Raw genomic sequence first — 20,126 nt, forward strand, 5'->3', positions numbered from 1 at the left:
CTGAAAGTGTAATGTAAAGGTCCAGTCTCTATTGCTCTAATTTCCAAAACACCAAGCCCCTGCAAGACACACACACTTTAAAAAACAAAACACCATAAAAAGATCAAAGATCCCTCTGGGAATACATTCTCTGCACTCTTCAAAGCCAAATGTCCCCTCACTTGCCCCCTTGTAAACTGATTCATTTCGGTAGGAAGAATCTGCTCACAAAATCAGCAAATTCACGCAGTGAAATTAAGTATTTGTACATGTTAACTCAGGGACCGCAAGCAAAACCAAGAGAACCCTCTGTATTTTTCTCTGCTCAATAGAAACAACAGGATTTATATTAATTCTAATTTTCAAGCTGCAATTGGTATTTAATCTGTTACCAGGCAGTTTTTTCTTGAGTCATTTTGCACATGGATGAGATGCAACCCCCTTTCCCTGAATTAAAGAGTAAATGAGTGCACCATCTGGCCAGCCCCTTGTCTGATTCAGCCCCAGCGCCTGCGGTGGTATTCCAAAATGTGAGGAATGCTCACCCAGTAGACTCAGTTCACATCCTCCCTCCTATTGACTAAAGCTGCTCTGTCCCCTTCTGGGCCGCTTTATATAAGAATTTGGTGGGAAGACGAGGTCTCTGAAATCTTAACCATCTTCAAATGTGCGTGTGTGTGGTCTGAACAGGCAGCTTATGCAATGAGAAATGGGAAGCCACTAAAATGATTCTGCTTCTAAATATTTTGACCTTTATTGACATTTATAAGTAGCAGGCAGCTTAATTACCAATTAAAGGAAGTTATTAGCTACAAAAGCAGCCTGTTCTTTTTTTCCTTTATGGCTCCTTTCCCAAACCAGTGCTGTTAGATGAGATTTCTGTGGCAGGACAAGGCAAAGGAGCCCAGGAGACCCAGGCTACTTTACAGCTAACCTATACAGAAATCCTTACAGAAGTCAAAGAACTTTCATAAAGTGGATACTCCAGAGACAGCCCATTCAGAACAACAGACTCTCCATTTCTGTTGGTGTTAAAGCCTTGTATTATAGCACTGTCACATTTTTCTACATGGAATAGTTTGGTGGGCATTATTGCTGGCTGGTTTTCTTTCAAGCACACCTATAAACAAGGCCTACCCAAATTGGTTTTGTTTTGGTTTTTTCCACAATATGCATTTAGGGGCTGAGAATATACAAGACTTGGCAACTAATCTGGATACATACTGTTAAAACAACTGGAAGTTCTACCCCAGAGATGGATGAATTCCTACAGCAAACAAAGCACCTCCTTTAAAATCACCTAGACCCCAATTCTGCCCACAGGATTGCACGGGCTGGTAGCTCTACACATATTTATGGTCCCACTAGAGCGTTAGGATTGTTTTAATTAGAAAGTATTTATTAGAATGAGCAATGCTTTCCCATAATTTTAGAGTATCTTTCTTTCAATAAAAACAAACTAGGACAACAGTATACCAAAACTGCAGTATGAGCAGAGCTCTGATACCTGATAGATATATATGTACGTATGATTTTTTAAACCAAACTAGAGCTAATATGAATTAAAAATAGCCTCATGAAAGAACTACCCAACTCTGTACATCCATATTATTTTCAGTTCTGTAACACATATTAATGTTGTTTTAAGAGTCTTTATATACGAAGGGAGAAGCAATGTGGGTAAAACATGAAAACCCAAAGAAAGGTACTTAAAACATTATTTCGTCACTGGGTGCATAATCCCGAGGTATAACTTCCCCAGTAGGTAGGAGGCTGCATGATCCAGACAGCATTTCAGAGTACGTCAAACCCAAGACACCATGGAAGTTTCAGCATTCTCCCAGGCATAGTAATTTAGCTTTTCATCAACTCTCCTCCTGCTTATATCAAAAGAAGTCCCATGATACCTTCCACCAACCTCAGCTTCTGATTTTCTGACAAACTTCTGGACTCTCAAGCAAGACATTTAATGCTATTTTTTTTCTTCTCTGATTTTTTTCCCCAGATTCTCCTGGCTTTTTTTGCTCTGTATTCTTTACACCTTCTTTACTGAGTTGGTAATTCACCCTCGGTTTCAGAGGAAAAAAAAATTTACTTGCAACCTATTTGAAATTAAGAGTTTGATTCTGCAATCATAAAGTCAAAGGCAACAAGGGCGTTCTGTTCAATGGGAATAGAACAGACCCAGAGTTCCTGGACAGTGTGTTTTTAATCAGGGAGCCTTCACATTTAAACGGAAATCATTTGCATCATATTAGTATTCATTGTCCACCTACACAGGATGGGAAATTTGCTGAACAAAAAGGTTAAGTGTGCTGATGCCAAGAGGGCTTGCCCATTGCAGAGCCGGTCTCAGCAATGAAAGCGTCTCAGCTGTACCTGTTCCAGGAAATTACATCAAAAAACCCCTGCATTCATGGCTCAGGGGAGTCAGACCTGTTTCTTACAGTATATAAAAGGTCAGCTGAGATGGCTGTGTGTATTATTTCATCCCAGGAACAGTTCAAGTGTACCAAAAACAAAAATAAAGCTTAAGTGAAAGAAGGCAACAGAAGGGAAGCTGCTGCAGCCCATCTGACACGGTTTACTCAAATATGTCACTTCAGATCAACAGAGAAATGTCCTTCTGCAAAGTGTTTATCAAGGGACCCTTGACTGGAAAAATGATACAAGAGTTCTTTGTGCCTGTTGCAAAAAAGCATATGTGGTCTTTACCATGCAAGACAGTTCTTCCCAGCCTGTGGTTCACAGAATCAGCTGGAGCCTGGGGCTACTTCTGAAGAACCTGTGAAACATGACTGAGACAGAAAAGCCTGTTGTCAGAAAGCTACAATTTGCTACAGAGATGTAGTCCTCTCCACTGGAAAGTTTTAGGCACCTGCCATTCAGAAAAAGACTGCCAGTCACTTGTTTAGGTGTTTTATACAAGATGACTTTTTTCTTCCTATAACATTTGATCTGATATTAGATACTACCTCTGGTGATAAAAGACTCAGACCTCTAATTTTCCTTTCAAGAGGCTTCCCAGAGCTCCTGAGTCCTTACCCACTGTCTTCTACTAGCTTCATTTATACTCACTGAATCATTTTTCTCCTCATCTTTCAATTTAGAGCAGAACCTGAAAGCACAAAACTCATTTGTTTCCAAACCTTTTTTTATTTTGGATGGATCTCTGATGATTAACAGCACCCTCCTATCCTAGCATGTAAATCTGCTAAGCATGGCCAGTAAAACTGGGAGCTTACAGAATGGTAAAGGTTATAAGGGACCTCTGGAGATTGTCTAGTTACTGCCCTGTTGTCCTGAAGAACTTACTAAAGACAGTGAGCTCTCCCATATATGTATGCTGCCTGTGACCTCTGAAAAATGTGCTATAAAAACTAATCTGAGGCATAAAGGAGGGGTAAAAGGGGTGGGTGCATTTTAAGTGAATTTAGTCTGAGTCCTCATAATTAATTGCTGGATGGCTCAGGAAAGCTGGCAGAACACAACAGGTATGGAAATACCTTTCCTGCTTCTTGGCAGAAGCAGCTTCTGTCAGCTCAGGTACATACAGCTCAGCACATGTCAGGTAGGTAACAAAATGTTGTAAGCACTAGAAAGTAGCTTGCCATTGGGACAGAAATTAATATGGATTAAACTGAACAGGGCAGAAAAAAAAACATACGGTGCTTCAAAACAAAAAGCTACAAGGCATGTTGGTGTAGGCAGACTCGCTGTCTGCTCAGATTTAAAGTAGCTCTTTCCTGTGCTCTCCAGTGTGTAAGAGCAGCGAACTCCTCCCAGTCCTTTCAGTCCTGAATACAGAAATAATACAGATTCATCCACCTCTTTGGGGAAAGACTCAAGAAATTAGTTTTCAAGGTGGAAAACACCTTATAGTGGATCATTTCACTGACATGTTGTGGTTGTTCAGGACCACTGAATGTCACACCCTAAAAAGCCTGTGCATCTTTTAGGAAAATGCCTCAAACCTGATCCTTCTTTGCCTTTGGCAGCTATTCTGGCAGCTTCTTCCTAACCAGCTATTACCAGAGGGCTAGAATGGGATCTTACATCCTGTGTGAATGTCTAGTTATCAAATGTCGGAGGAGAAGTTTTATTCAAAGATACTTTTCTAAAGATTAATAGCAAGTAAAGCTTGTGCAAATATCAGCCAACATAGCTGCTGATGTGCAGGCTCCAAAGACTCAGAAAAGCAAACCAAATCCAAGCTTGCAACAGTGAACAGGTATCAGTAGGAATGAAATATTTGCCTGAATTTTGATGACCTTGAACAATTCAATAAATCACATCACTCCACGTACACAGCTTGATAGGAGTCGGACAGCTGCACTGCCCTTGAGAACTGGGCAGTGGGTTCTGGGAGGAAGGAAATAGCTGCCACATGCAGTAAATAAAAAGAAGTTTAAAAAAAAAAATTAAAAAAAATACACACACAGTTTGCTGCAGAATCATTCCATTCAGCCTGGCTAAAAACATAGGCAGCTACAAACCGATCATTCATCTCCAACATAAACACAGATTTGGTTAGACTAGCAGTAACATAGGTTGAGATTTTTAGTAGATGACATAAATAAATGTATTTTTATATTTCCTGACCACATTAAGCTTGAAATCAGAGTTCTAAAATGTGAGCCACACACTGTAAGACTTCTAATAGCCAATAAATTCAGATAGTCACAGTGAAGCAATGTTTTCTCCTTAAAGGTACGTTTTGCTGCAGTGTATATAAATACAAGGGGACTTGTTTTTTTATGGATTTGAAATTATATGTAGCTGAACATGATCATTCAAAAAAGGTTAAAGTTCTCTTAGGAGGACAGCAAGATGGAAACCACTTCAGAAGGCACAATCCCAGATTCCAAATATTATTTCTACATGGAAAGACATTAGTAAGGATATAGGGGAAGGTTGGAGAAAATTACTTTCTCCCCAGAAGGTACAATCCAGGAGAGGAGAGCTAAAACATACCGGCTCAAGAACATCAATGTATTCCTCTGTTCCTATCCCACCTCTGCTACACTAAGAAGGCACAAAACAAGTTCTTATCCTGCCCAGTGCATCCACTTCCCATTTGTAAAGCAGGGATTATAGTGCTAGAATTCCTTTAGGTGGTGTTAAAGGAATGAATGATCTTAGAGAATTACCAGTAATACTTAAGAGCTAAAATACTTAGATGCTAAACGTAATTTTTAATCTCTAGTCCTTACAGCACTTTAAAGTGGGGATCGGCATTATCACCATGATACCCCACTCTGGGAAACTGAATACAACAGATACAATGAATTTTTCAGCTTCTCAGAATGGGTCAGTAGCAACATCAGGGGTGATCTTCAGGTGGTAGTTGGCCATACAACACTGAAAAGGTATCTAAGATCCATAAAGGCTGATGACCAGGCTGATGCCCAGCAGTCACAGAACTTAATGAGAGAACCTGGAGGATCACAAGGCAGAATTTCAGCATGGCGTTGCTCACTAGGCAAGCTCTGGCCAAAGGACTACAGCGCACTGCGTGGACTTTGAAGGCAAGCCCTTCGATACGGAACAAAGTTTAGGTTTTGGACCTACGACTTTCTGCGGGTCTCTTACAAAGAGACATGTTCCCAGTGGGGGAGCAATAAAGAGAGTCAGTGTGTACTGGCTCTACTGCCCGTTATTGACTGGATGTTGTTGGAATAACCAAGATGAAAATATCTGAGCGCTGATGTCACTTCGATACAATTGCTTTGGAGGCTATTCAGTTTTCCTTGGGGCGCCTATTCATTTTAGGAGACTTGCTGATCTTTGTCTGATGACTGGAGTTTTATGACCAGAAAGAAATGAAGATGGCAGCTAAGAGCCTCACTTCACAATGAGTAAAACAATCCTTCTAAGGGAGAATTTTGTCATTCCTAGCTCAGTTTAAAAACCAGCAGTTGAGACTAAGTAAATGGAATGTACTAGCAGAATAAATTTTAAAACACCAAGTACTTTCAAGTGGAATTCAGCTGCATGATGACAAATAAAACAATAATAACAACCTCTCCACCCACCTATGTTAAGGTCGAAAAGTCAAGTATTCAAGAGCTGGAAACACTAGAATTAAGGTTGCCTTGTGTAGTCCTAATTCACTTCTCCTGTGCGATACAATTAAAAGCTATTTTTCCCCATTTAGCGGGCAGGATGAACAGAGCTATTCAGTATTTCTTTTTTTACCTTTTTGAGTCAATGTGTGGCCTTGATTTTATTTATAGCATGCAGTTTAAACTCTTCACTGAAAACAGGATTATTCATATCCTTGTGGGTTTTAATATAACACTTATCACAGAAATATTTGCTTCAAAAACATAACGAATGTCTCATGACAAAACCCCTGCCAATGAGGTAGGATGGTAGTGCGGTCCCTTCAGCCCAAATGCTTAATCAGAATCAGAGGTCCCACAAGATTGTTTTGATTCAGATGAGATCATCTGAATATAATATAGTGTATAATAAATTCTTGTTTTTAGCAAACCAGTGGTAACAAAACCCCATTTCACTAAGAGAGAGCTCCAAAACTTCCACTGCTGTGAGTTCTGAGCTTGAGAAACCATCTGTCTCCTTTCAGGACCATCCATAGAATTTCAAACTTTGTTTTTTGTAGTTTAAAGCACCTCCTTCTAAGACCACTGGGCAAATAACAAGCAAGGCCTAGTCCGGAGTCAAGTAGTGTAGCAGAGTAAGGCTAGAATGAAATTATTCCTAGCTTGCTTGATTTTGGAAGATTCTCACCAAAATTTGCAATTTAAAAGAAGAAAAAATTACCCCCTACCTCTGTTTGCATGCCCTTATTTAGAAGTGTACATGCATGTGATTATGTATATACACTTAAAACCAAAAAAGCAGTTATATCTGATGGGAAAAAAACTGAAACAACTTTATGTTTGTAGGATTTTTGTTGGAACACAACAGTGCTAATGTTCTTTTTCAGCAGTTAATCAACCATCAGCAGAGCTCTAAATAAACTTTAAATCAGGGACTACATAATTGTTCTTCTCACAAACAAGACAATTTATATCCACCCTTTTGATTTGGATCTAAGTTGCAAACCAAGCAACTCTTCTTTTGAGACATTGTCTCTGTAGAAAAAAATGTTACCTCAAGTTCTTCCACCAGTCTGATACCCATTTGAGAAATACAATTTTCAAGTTTATGCAAGCCTGCAATCCCACCTGCGCAACCTCTCAGAGAAATGAATTTATGATTCCCTATGTCATACTGCTTGTTTTACATTAGTCTTAGAGAAAAATGCTTATGGCAGAAATATTTTTTAAAAAATTACTTACTGTTGTGACAGCCATCAGGATCTCTTTATATTCTTCTGGTCCATATTGCTTGTCTCAAACTGTTCCTCAATGATACTCTCTTCAGAGGAGAGGATCTGACAGCTGAAAGAAAAATGCACAATTCTTACAGTTTATATCCACGAGACTGGAAATTTGGCATGTCTGGAGGCTTTAACGTTGTTATTATTATTATTACAAATGTATTTTGGAATCTGTATTTTTGGCATAACTGGTTAGAATCCTTATAAAAAATGTAGCTCTCAGTGACTGTAACTAAGATTCTTTTTTGGTCTGATGTAGTAAAAGGAAAGTTAACAAACATGATCTCAAGTATCCCTTGGCAGCATCTTTAAAAATAGTACCATTATTATCCTAGGATGCAGCTACCTGAAACACTGGCACTGCTACAACCTGTGTTGGATCAAGACAGTTAGTTAGAAAAACCAAAAAATCATCCCTAACTGGATCTACTACTGTCCAGCCTATCTTCTGCTCCAGATTTACTACAATGTGCTTAATTCACAGTGTAAGTTACCCCACTGTAACACCTCACAGTTTAAGGCAAGACCTCTAATTTATGCAGACAGAAGTTGATGCTACTGTCTGGATCTTAAGTCCATCCTCAATCCATTATTCTTTAGCAGTATTAGTATTACAGCTCAATACAAATCAGTTGTAATAGCACCAGGGATCTTCCATTGCAGACATGGACTTCACTTAATTAACTAAGTGTTGTATAAACACAGCAGGGGAAAAAAATGATCCCTCCCTCAAAGACATTGATGCAATTATTTTGTTTTTCTAGCATGGGGATCACAAAGCATTTTGCAGTTAAGTCTTTCAGGAAGGAAGACTGTATTTTCAGTCCTGTTTTACAGATGGGGAAACGTGAGGAGGAATGAGTTCAGTAGCAAGACACAATGACTTACGCTTTCTGAAAGTGGACATACTCCAAGTGCTGAACTGAAACTCACTGATTTTCCATTTTTGCAGAAATTAGCATTGAGGCTCAGAATCCACAGAAACTCACAAGCCTGATACCAGTATTTATCCTGGTTTAGAAGCACCCACTTCCTCAGCCTGAATGAGAGACTACCCACTACCCATCTGATGCTCTCAGTTGAGCTCACTGAATTGCTCTCAGTGCAGAAATGCCTGTCCAAGGAATGCATGCAGGCTCACTAATACACTGGGAAACAAAAGTCAGTGTTGCTTCTCTACATGCCTTAGGAAGCTCTGGCGATGTATATGATCAGTGGAGACTGTTACAAGATACAAATTATAATGATCTTACTGCCAACATCTGGTCAAGTTTAAGATGAGAATCTTATAAGACTTCTAGTTAAACCTCCTCATGCTTTTCTGAGCTTGGATGCCACCTCAGCTCAGGGTTGGGTTGGTTTTTTTAATAATAAACACATTCTCTGATTCATAGCAATGTTTCAATGTATTATTTCTATTATTCCCCTTTTCACTGTCTAAAATTGAAAAAAAGCTCCTGAAATGTAACCCTTCACAAAGTGACAAAGGCTCTCAGAACATCATCTAGGCCATGCTGTAATTAGATAGACTTTCCACCTACTTGGTCAGCTTTGGATCAGTCCCCAAAACAATAAGGGGTGTGTGATACAGCAGAGCATTGGGGCAGATATTTCACTTTAAGAATTCATTAAATCTCCATTGGCGTCCCTTGGTATTCTACTAGAGTAGAAGTTGCTAATGAGTACTAGTAAGGCCTCATCTCTGAAATTTATCCCTGGAAAGGCAAAAGTAAAAGCCATTGCTTTTTTTTTTTTTTTTTTGGCTGGTTTGTTTTTTTTAATAAATAAGCTACAAGAAGTACCAGGCCATGCCACCAAACAACCGTCACTGTAAGAGATCACCCCAGCTGTACAAGAATTGAGATTATCCTAGTTCATCTTCCACTTTCCCCATTAAGTTTAAAAGTTTACCTAGGAAATAAGGAGCCTGGCAGTTTAGAAACCAGTTCTCTCAGGCTGTGCTCATGTGAGGAGAATCTTCCTTTCCCTCGCAGACCTGACACCCCAGTCCCATTGACAGCTATCCCAAGGCTGCAGAGTACCTTTTGCATTCCTGTGCTGCTCTTCTCCACATGTACTGGCCAGGCAGAAAGAGGCAGATCGCCACTGAACTAGTATTAGTTCATCCATAAATAACAGATTTCCAACTCACTGGCACCCTTTTTCACTAGCTTTTTTCCAAGTGGTCTGCAGAGTGGGTGGTGATCACCACTGCAACCATTTCAGAGGTGAAAGGGCCGAGGAAGCAAGTCCGGGGTCAGCCTGGGCTGCCCTCGCTCTCCCCCAGCTCCTCCAGCGCTGTGCAATGCTGCCTCTTGGTGGAGCACAGCTAAATGCTCTGCAGGGTTCTCGACTCTCCTCTCCAGCCTAAATATCTAGACCTGAACAGAAGCAAAAATAGTCTCAGTGTCTTTCGTTATTAAGGTGCTTTATCTGTCCACTCCCTTACAATTTGTGTCTGCCTGCTGCATGACAAAAGGACTAATGTCATACCTTCCAGGGTAGTATTAAAAATAAAATGCCCAAGGGGTGTGTTTTAAAACTGGTAGTTAAATTGGACAGCCAGAAGCAGTGAATTTGAATGTTTCATAAGCTAAGTTGAATATCCACAGAAAGAACAATTGTATGATTTTAGTAATGAGCTAATTCAACTAATTCAATAATGAACTAATTCAACCCCTTCCAAAACAATTCATGAACTCTTACTCATTATCAACTTACAGTGCTTGGGGACCTTCTTTAATTATCACTATTCCTAGTTGTTATATGTACTTATGTTATGGGTGCAGTATAAAGATGGACATGGAAAAAAAATACAGCTTCTTCTTTTTGTTCATACTCACAGTGATGGGAAAACCTCCAAAAGCATTCTCGATGTTTTGTAGTTGTCAAGACACTTCATTTTCTCTCATTCCCAAGCTTCAGAAGCTTCCTCTTTGTGATTGCAAACAGATGATGGTGGAGCATGCAATTAGGCTAATACAAGTAAATTCCAATCAGTGGTAGCCTGCAGCAGCTTCTCAGTGTTCACATCAAATGGAGGCCAACTCTTAGCATGAAGCTGTCAGCAGGAAAAGATAAATTAAAATTGATTTTTAGAAGCAAACTTCTGTGACCTTCTTCATTACACCCAGGAGTATCTATAACATCTGTCATTTATTATATACCATGGTTGGGATTTTCAGCCATCCACTGAGCTTGGGCATTCAAAATCCAATATGCACCTTTGACCATATCAGTGCAAAGTCTCATGAGTTTTGACCATTCGGGAGAACAGCATTCCACAAGAGGGGGAAGTGTCTGCACCTCTCTACATGCACCAAGAAACATTATTAAGAATATACAATTTTGGAGCTTATTTGAAAACGACACCTTTAAAGTTTGAGCTTTTAGTACAACTGGAATAGATTCTGCAGATTTACCCTATCCTTGCCAATCTTTACAATCTTTCTTTGCAAAACAGAGATGGCAGATTCTCAGTTTTAGTTTTTCCAGAAATTACACAGTAAAACCAGTGGTTACTGATAACAGCTATTCAGTGCACTCAACAGGCATAAAATGTGATAGCACTAGCTTTCATAATAGTGTAGGAACTGCTAAATAAATATGGTATAAGTTTCAGAGTTACCTATCTTGATCTCATCTCAGGGATCACAGTTCAAACACAAGATCTTCCAGACTTCTGAAGGTTTTCTTAAGATGGAGACTGTCTCCAGAAGCTGCCCACAGCTACAAGAAGATTGCTATCCTCCCTATGGGCGGCCAGCAGAGGTACCTCTGTCAAACTGGACACCAAACAGTTGCATGGTAGAATTCTGCTAACGGTGCACTGCAGCCCAGCTGCCCCAGAGGGGTGTCGAGCCTCCTGGTAGTCCAAGGGAAGGCAGGCTTGTCAGCCGACCACGGTAGTTGGTGGCATAAAGAGCTGGGGAAAAGGCATATTAACCAGAGTTAATTGGGTAAAGGGCAGAGCTGTGCAAACATGACCACATCACTCTGGCTAAAAGCATTTATGTAAGAAAAAAACCCTGCTCTAAGCATGGAAAAGTTGGCAATCTTTATTCTAAAGTTACTGGGCAACCCTGGTGTATATATGCAAGTTCAAAACCAGGCTTTTTAGAGCAGAATGAGTCTTCAGTGTTCTTAATCTCTTTTTATAGGCAATAAAACACATCTCCCACATTTCCAAACACTCCTTTCTGCCTTTAGAATGCACTCAGTCATAAGAAACAGTTCTGAACATCTTCTCTATTAACAACTATATTCTCCCAACTGCTTTAAGTTAAAGTAACATGATTCATTGTAAAGCAAAGCATCCTCATCTCAATTGCTTCCAATTCTCTATTTTTCTCTGAAAAGCAAGTCCAGGCCATTAGTACAGTTGAGCGTTAGACAAAAAGTTTCCAAAAACAGCTAACATAATGCAACGAAAGTAATTTTGTAACAGAGAAAAATACAAGTGCAGTTATACAAGTGTTCCTGTTCCAAGAACAATTGTAAGTGGGTTTTGTTTTGATTTTGAAAAATCTCCAATATCTCAGGGTAGTTGCAGTAGACCACACACTGGAAAAATTACGTGTTTTTCTGGTCACCATATAATAAGAAAGGATTTTTCTCTCTGAGACAGAAAAGGCCTATTCAAGGTTGGAAAGGGAGTGCAACTCGGAAGAATGAAGAATCAGGAAGCTGGGGAGATAGGTTATAATTGTATGAGGATGATTTGGTCTAGTTGTCTGAACAGCTGCCAGAGAATTAGAAAGACAGCTTCCACTTTTTCTCAGGCCTAGGCAAAACGTAAGGGCTAAAAGCAAAAAACCAAATAAATATCAGTTTTATGGTATCTACTAGTAGGGGTGACTCCATCTCTGGTTGTCTATCTGGAGATAAGAGGTTTTGCAACACGAAGTATAGCATAGATAGAAAATAAAGTGGGAGGGTAAGTACCAGTTTGCTTAAGATAGTGGGTTTTGCTTCAAAGTTTTTGTGATATGGTCACGTAGTATTCCACAGCAAGACAATACATAAATATCTACATCATTTATGGATGAAGATCTACTCCAGGCTGTAGACAAGTGAACAGCAAATAAACCATAAATTGAGAATCAGTCATGACTTTCCCCTGACTTCACAACCCACTGTAGTAAGCCAGTTGCATAACCTACTTTCCAGGTTATTTTACTGCAGTCATTGGGCAATTTTGGATGGCCTCCACTGAGTACATTTTTTTTAACATTCTTTTTACCAATAAAACAAAATAAAAGATTTTATAGCCTTGATGTGTTTCTGGCACATTTTAAAAATTGCTGCTAATAAAACTTTTCCAAGATGAAACAAGAGGAAAAAATGACCAAGCTGTAGCAATGTAAATATCTCATGACTTTTTTTTTTTTTTTTTTTTGTAAAGTGGGCCTTTTATGCAGGAAATTGGGAAACAACATCACAGAAAAAGTTTGTGTTAACAGAAGAAAACCCATGTAAGCACAACTTACAGAGTGGAACAGTATCAGGTTTCTAGCAGCCCATGGTAAACGTAGTTTGAAAGAATCATGTTTTCATGCACACCAAGGGCTTGCTCCTTCTGACCACTGAAGTCAGTGACGATTCCCCAAATGACTTTGGTGATGCATGAGCTAGTCCCTGAAGCAGCCTGGCTTGTATGTACGGCGCTGGGCAGCGAGCCAAAAGATCCAAGTTTAGTTCCTAGCTTGATACAAACACCCTGGGTGATTTCTGTCCAATCTCCCTGGGCCTCAGCTTCTCATCCATAAAGAGGGGTGATCTGTCTTTGTCTGCTTCCACTGGCAGCTCTCTCAACAGTCATAGTCTCCCCCCTGGCATGTCAAAGCCTTTGTTTTTGGTGTATTTTTTAGGTGCAACTGTGATTTAACAAGCAATGACTAATGCACACCCTTAATCATCACAACTCATACAGCACTGCAGTCACTCTTGTACACTGCCCTACCCAGTTCTGCAGGAGACAGAGCAGGCCAAATGGATAGCGAGTACTTAATACGTGCCTTAAGCACCAAACTCATCTGCAGTAGGCCGACCTATGTATACAATACTGCCCTTTACGTGTATTATAAATCACAAAGTGTATAAGCTGGTTGATTTTGAAGGATCACCTCCTACATGCTTGAATGTGGTCCCTCCTGATGAGCACAAAGTCAAGCAAGCATACCAAGAGACTCGCATGGAGGAACAAGGAGCTCCTGACAATATTCCCTCTATAGTTTCAATGCACCTTCTCACTTCTGAGATCGCAGTCAGTATATGAACTATGGTTTTACTTATTTCAGACTACCAGGCAACATTTTTAATGTTAATGCTTTTTCATAGAAATTGACCACGAGAGGGCACCAGTACTGCTTTAAAAAAAAAAAAAAAAAAATTAAAAAATACAAAACCAAGTAGCTGAATAAATAAATGGGAATTTGCTTACAAACTGTATCACTTCAAAGGCACAGGATAGCAGGTTCCACGGTCATGAGTCACCCACCCACAGAAAGCCTAAATGTCAGGTAGCTATGTGGGTGCACTGCAGCAGGGAGAAAATCACCCAGCTACCTGGAGCCTACACAGCTGGTGCTTTTTCTGCTCCCCTAAAAGACTCTCTTTGCTTACACGCACCCTTTCCTTAGGGTGGATGGGTGAAAGGTTCACGCATCTTTTTGTAGCAGTGTTGTCCAGAGCCTCCCTCTGCAGCATCTCTGTCCTACCTCTGGCCTCCCACACAGGAGCCGTAATTATCTTCACTGCTGTTCCTGGGAGGGTCATCAGAGAAGGGCTTTTCCTTCCTGAAAGCCAGGTGAGCAGCAATGTCTGAAACCACAAGGTTTCAGCCCAGCAAGCCCTAGCAATGGGTTTGCTCGTTTCACAGTCTTTTTGATGCAGACTGTCTGTGAGGGCGGACTAAACGATAACTCACAGAACTAAAAGAATGAACAGCTATAGCTCAAACTAAACAGCTGACCTCCAAGACTGGGAGAGGTTTTTCCACAAAGACATCACCATAATGAATTCTTCTAGAAACAAGAGAAAAGAAAGAGCATATTATTTTTTAGGACTGTATCCTGAATATCCGATTCAAAATTATACCACGTAAAAACAAAACCCTTGACCTCACAAAATCTCCCAGTGAGATCTCCCTGCCAAAAACCATCTAGGATACAGACATTTGCACCAAGAGAAAAATGTCTACAAATACCCTATTCAAGAGCAAGCGCAATTATGTATGAATGTACAGATCACTCGCAAAGCTAATTTTGCTTACAAAGGAAAATACCTCATTGCTAAAAGATTCGTATGGTTAAGCTAAACCTTTTCCTGCTGCATTGATTGTGAATACAAAAGGATTGTTCTTTTTTGTTTTGGCTGTACGTGAACAAAATGCTGTTTTCCACTAGACGTTTCTCCCGAGTTTTTGTGACAGTTGGATTAATTCTGTGCAATTATTCCGTGAAAGTAAATTTATTCTGAATGCCCTGGTAAATTTCTGACAGTTCAGAGGAATCTCCCAGTTGGGACACATCTATCGCAGAGAACACCAGGTAAGCCAGAAATGGGGGAAAATTAAAATAACTCGATTTATAATTGGGTAGAAGGTAACATAGCTGCTAGAGAACAAGAGAGTCAAAAAGGTGTTTTACAGTACCAGCCTTACAGTCTAAACTTGATGAATCTTTTTGCACTATTCAAATAGCTGTGTATTCTACTGTATTTGTAAAGGTGTGTGCCAGAAAAACAGAGCAATGAAGAGTTCCAAAAAGCATGTATTCATTTGAAAATTGACTGATAGAATATTCCACAATGACCTGTGCATAAAAAAAAAGACTGTTTTCTTCAATACAGGGTGTTGTAAAATCATGTTTGTCTGACAATGTGTTTCTTGTGCTTGAGCAATAATAGAGTTATCAGGCCAAAGAGTTAAAAAATACACTGATTTTGACTCAGCTGTTTCTCCTAGCTCCAAATGAGTTACCCACAATACGAATCCAGTAGTTACAAATGTCTAAAACCATAATAAATATCCTACAATGTTATTAAAGCTACACTCTAGCTTTGGAACAGAAATCTCAGCACCCCTGCAAAAGCATACAGTCCTATTCCCATAGGGTTAATGCCTCAGCTACAGAAACCAATGATATCTCTATCTCGTAGAATACATTTTTGTTCTTCTTGCTTCTTTTCACATGACAGTCAGTCATTGCTAACAAGAATATGAAGGGTAATACTAAATTTAAACTAACTTATTGACTAGGCTGAAGAGCTAATTTGACTGTCAATGTCTAACTTAAAATCACATGTATTTGCAACCTTTTATATTCAAAATAAAAATACTTATAGACTATTTAGACCCTGTGATTTTTTAAACGGTTGTATTTTGCTCTTTTTTTTTTCCCTTGCAATCTAAATGTTCACATTAGAAATGCAGAGGTGAGGATTCTTTTAAACCAAGGCCTTTGATGTTGAAGTAGATGCATTTTCCCAAACCAGCTGTGCAGTTCCTGTGTTAATTAGGAGATATGGAATGCTCTTTAATAAGCGCAGAAGAACACGAGACGAGGTCTCTGAGGTCATACATTTATCATATGTACTGAAAAGCAGTTCCTTCACCTTTTGGTTTTAGCCAAACTTGTTTTTCCATTTTGGTCAGGAACCAATCTGCAAGCAACACAGGTATTACAAGGCTGTTTGGATCTGGCATCACAGATCAGTGCAGGCTTGACCTATACTCCAGGGAAATCAATGCAAAGATTCCCACCAGGCTTTGGCACAGGTCCTAAATTTTTACATGCGGGAGACAGATGCTACAAAATCACAGTAAAAAGGAAGTCAGAAATAAACTGTTGCTCAGTTCTGTGTGGCCAGTCTCTCCCATTACTGACATCTCCTGATAGAGAAGGTGAGGGAGCACACAGCGGGCTTCCCATGGCTCACCCCATTCTGAAGGTGGTTTTTCCACCCTCATTCTGTCACATGCCCCAGGGCTGTGCAAGAGGAGCTGCTGAGAAGAGATGCTGTGTAAAATGCAGTTCCCTTCTTGCGTGTTGCAGAAAAACTGCAGCAAGGCTGGTTTCGTACAGGCAGGCAAGGACGTGGTATTTTCATTTACCTGCTCTTGGGACCCCTGAGGCTGTTAAATGCTCTCACATAAGCAGTCCGATTGACTGGCTTATTGTTCATGTCCCATCCTGTAATCCCAGTCTGCTTTTCAAAGCTCCAGCTGTAGTTAGTTTTTATACAATGCTCCAACACAAAATATGATTATTTTAAATATTTGTTCTACTCTTCCTCACTTTCTAACCCCATCTTCAAATTCACCAACAAAGGCTCAGGAATGTAAAACAGATCCTTTGTGAATTGTATAAATTTGGGGAAAACAGTGCTGTTCTACAAAGCCCTTCTGAAACTAAAATGATTAAAATTGGTCATCTCACCAATAGCTTAACCTGATTTAGCAGTTAAAAATATAGCGCATATATGATAGCACTTGAAATTGATGCTGGAACTGGATAAAACGGACATCATCAAGATAGAAGCTGCAATTATTAAAACTGCAACAATTGCAAGTATTAATTTTCCTTTTCAACTTCCACAAGGTTTGTTTCCATTACATATTTAGGTGGCAAGATGCTAGCAGCATAACCACTTTATTTCTTGCTCCCACTCACAATCACTGTTTGCAGGGTTCCGGTCACTGACACTGGTGGGACAGTTTGAAATCCAGAACAAAATAGTGACCAACAAACAGAGTTTTAGAATACAATAGAGATAAGTAAAATCATGGAAAATATGCAGCAAGCACTTCTAATAGTTATAATTTTGCACTTCATTCTCTCATTTTCATTACCCTGCCAGAAGCTTAACTGCATCTTCCACTTAGCCCAAGCATTGCTTTTAGCCTTCAGTGAAAATCATACCCATTCAGCAGAAAAAATAAGCTTTTCCTTTTTGATCACCCTAAGCCTATTTTGTAGAGCGGCAATACTTGACAATGCTCTTCTATTTTATCAGGTGGGAACTTGCAGAGAACACTTTGCAGCGATGAAATTAACAGCAATGAAGACTTACATTTTCAGAATATGGTATATGCTTGTGCCAATAATACGGCTGAATACAGCTGAGGATTTCCAGTGGACAAAGAATAATCCAGGCTCTTTCTATTATGGCACTTTTCCAGCTGGTACTTTTGAACTACAGTTGATTGTGGGTTTTATAATGCTTTAGATCTACTTGTGTATTTGCACAAGAAAGCTACCAAAAGGTTTTACTGCCATTTTCCAGGGAAAGGGCAGAAAAAAAATTGAGGCTCTTGCAGAATGCATACTTAATATCACCTTCTGCACCTAGCCCTGGAAATATACTTAAAACAGTAAACACAGAGTAAATGTTAATAGATTCGTATTACATATCCAGATCTCCCTTTCCTGTCTGCAACTGAAGATGCACAGTATAACAAATCACACCTGAAAACTCTTCTCCTTTTCCATAAATTATCTACAGCTAATGAAGAATTATAACCTAAAAATAGCCTTAGTTATGCACCTAACTTAAGAAATGAACGTGAAGAAAATAATTGTGTTGGGTTTGTTTCAAGCTGTTTACTATTATCTAATTCACTTTCAGTACTGCTTTATGAAACCTTGTCCTTTCTTTAATGTGTATTTATACACATACATATATATAAGATGTATAAATACAATGTGTATTTATACACATACATTTCATTCAACCAGAATCAAAACAAAAAGATTTTTTTTCATGCTCAAGTTTTAAGTGACTTATGAAATGGATTAATCACATCCTTTTGTATAATACTAGGAAAATAATCCAGAATCTTTCCATATATTTTACATAATAAGCTAAACTTGTAATCGCCAAAAAAACCATAAAAACTAGCAGGCAAAAATGAGGTGGGAACCTAATTTTTTCTTACAGTAAGATATTTCTGCCATTCTATCAATGCACTACCTCATCACTGTAAAATAATAGTAACAAGGTTTAATATACGACAGAATTAGATTCCTTTTTCAGTACATCAGAACAAGATACCTTTAGTCTGTACCACATCTTCAGACAGTCCCTTTTCATGCACTGATAAAAGTTTCACGTAGAAAACATTGGCCTCTTGCTCAGTAGACATGCAATGATGCACATCTCACACCAAGCCATGCAACTGTGAAGGTCTATCAATTAGTTTCTCATATGAAAACTTAGTACAAAGACCAGTTTTGCAGGAAATGTTTAAATCTTAACTCACTTCTTTTTTACCTTCAGGTTTTTTATGGGGTGTTGGAAGTTCTGCGTACCAGACTGAAGGGGCCTGGGACAAGGATGGGAAAGGACCAAGTATCTGGGATGCTTTTACTCACAAGAAAGGGAAAGTGTTTAGAAACGAAACAGGAGATTCAGCATGTGACGGCTACTACAAAGTTAAGGTATTGTTAAAGAGGAACTATCCCTCTAGAAACATTCTGGAGCCATTTCATGATACTGATTTCCCATTTTAAAATAAAAGCAAAGACAAAATGCTTTGGTTGCTCTATAGGCTCATTTAACTTAGGAAGTCAAAGGATGATATTTCAATTAGTTCAGTAAAATTTTCTTTCCTAATAATCTCATAGAATCAATAATATTACAGTATTTCCCAAACATGTCTCAGTTTTTCAGGATTTTCTTGTCCACAGAAATATTCTAAATTTTGTGGGAAATCCAAATGCTTATTTAGAACAATGAACACAGTTGAGCTTTGAATAAAATTAGCATCTTTTTTTGTGTGTTTGAGCAGCTTTAAAGATTTTCTATGTATATTTAAGAATAATAAAACCATCGCATGCTTTAAAATTCAGTCTGAATGTTTTCCATTTTTGTGAATGGATAACAAATAAATAAACAATGCAGCTTTATTAGCAATATGTTTCCAAGCTTAAAACTATCAAAAACAATTTTCGAATTACTGTCCTGGAGGAAAGACAGATACACAAGGCAAGAGAGTCCAAATGACTGTGATAAATCAATATTACATAATTAGAATTCCAACTAATCTGATAAAAGTTATATTCTGTTAAGTTTTTTCACATACAAGAAATCCAAAGGAGAACCAGAGGTCTCAGCAAGAACTAAGAGGAATGATGCCTTACTATCCTAAAATCGGAAAATGCAGGAGAGATTTCATTTGATCTCTCAAACAAGTAAAAGCTTGAAAGAACAGCTTAATAAAAACCCCCAGTGAGGTTGGAACTCTGAGACTCACTGGGCTGTTGCATCAGAAGAGATTGACACGATGATCACTGGACCTATTTTTCAGGGAGAATTCAGGCATAAACAACAGCATTTCAACACTTATTCACTACTGTGGGCTTGTATTTTGAAATACTTTCTGAAACTTGCCTATATGTGTTATGTGGTCCTTTTTACATAAAAGCACTCTTTATTGGCTTTGATCATCAGAATTCTCTTTGCATTGGCTGATATACCATCAATTTCTAATTTCATTTAATATCAAAGATGTATGATTCCTTAGAAAAATAACATGTATTTACACTGAATTTATCTTCTGTGCTAACTCCAGTATGAGATGGTAAATGAAAGCCTGCCTAATCATGTTTTTGTGCCTAAGCTGAAATATTTGAGGTCAGGATTTACAGGTTTATATTATTTTTTAGAACATGCACATTACAAATTCTGACATAACTATAATTGTGTTGCAGAATACCTCAACTCATTTTTCTGTCCTCTATTTGAGAGTGAAAACATTCAGTTTTCGTAGCTGTTCATACAAAACATTACAGGACTT

General features: G+C 38.8%; 1 protein-coding gene across 1 annotated transcript in view; it reads left to right on the plus strand.

Annotated features, from left to right (window-relative positions):
* The window catches only part of TIPIN (TIMELESS interacting protein), a 312,013-nt gene that overhangs the window by 204,557 nt on the left and 87,330 nt on the right, over positions 1–20,126 (plus strand). The window lies entirely within an intron of this gene.

The sequence above is a fragment of the Strix uralensis genome, chromosome 11 (genome assembly GCF_047716275.1).
Source record: "Strix uralensis isolate ZFMK-TIS-50842 chromosome 11, bStrUra1, whole genome shotgun sequence".
In the NCBI taxonomy this organism is placed as follows: Eukaryota; Metazoa; Chordata; class Aves; order Strigiformes; family Strigidae; genus Strix; species Strix uralensis.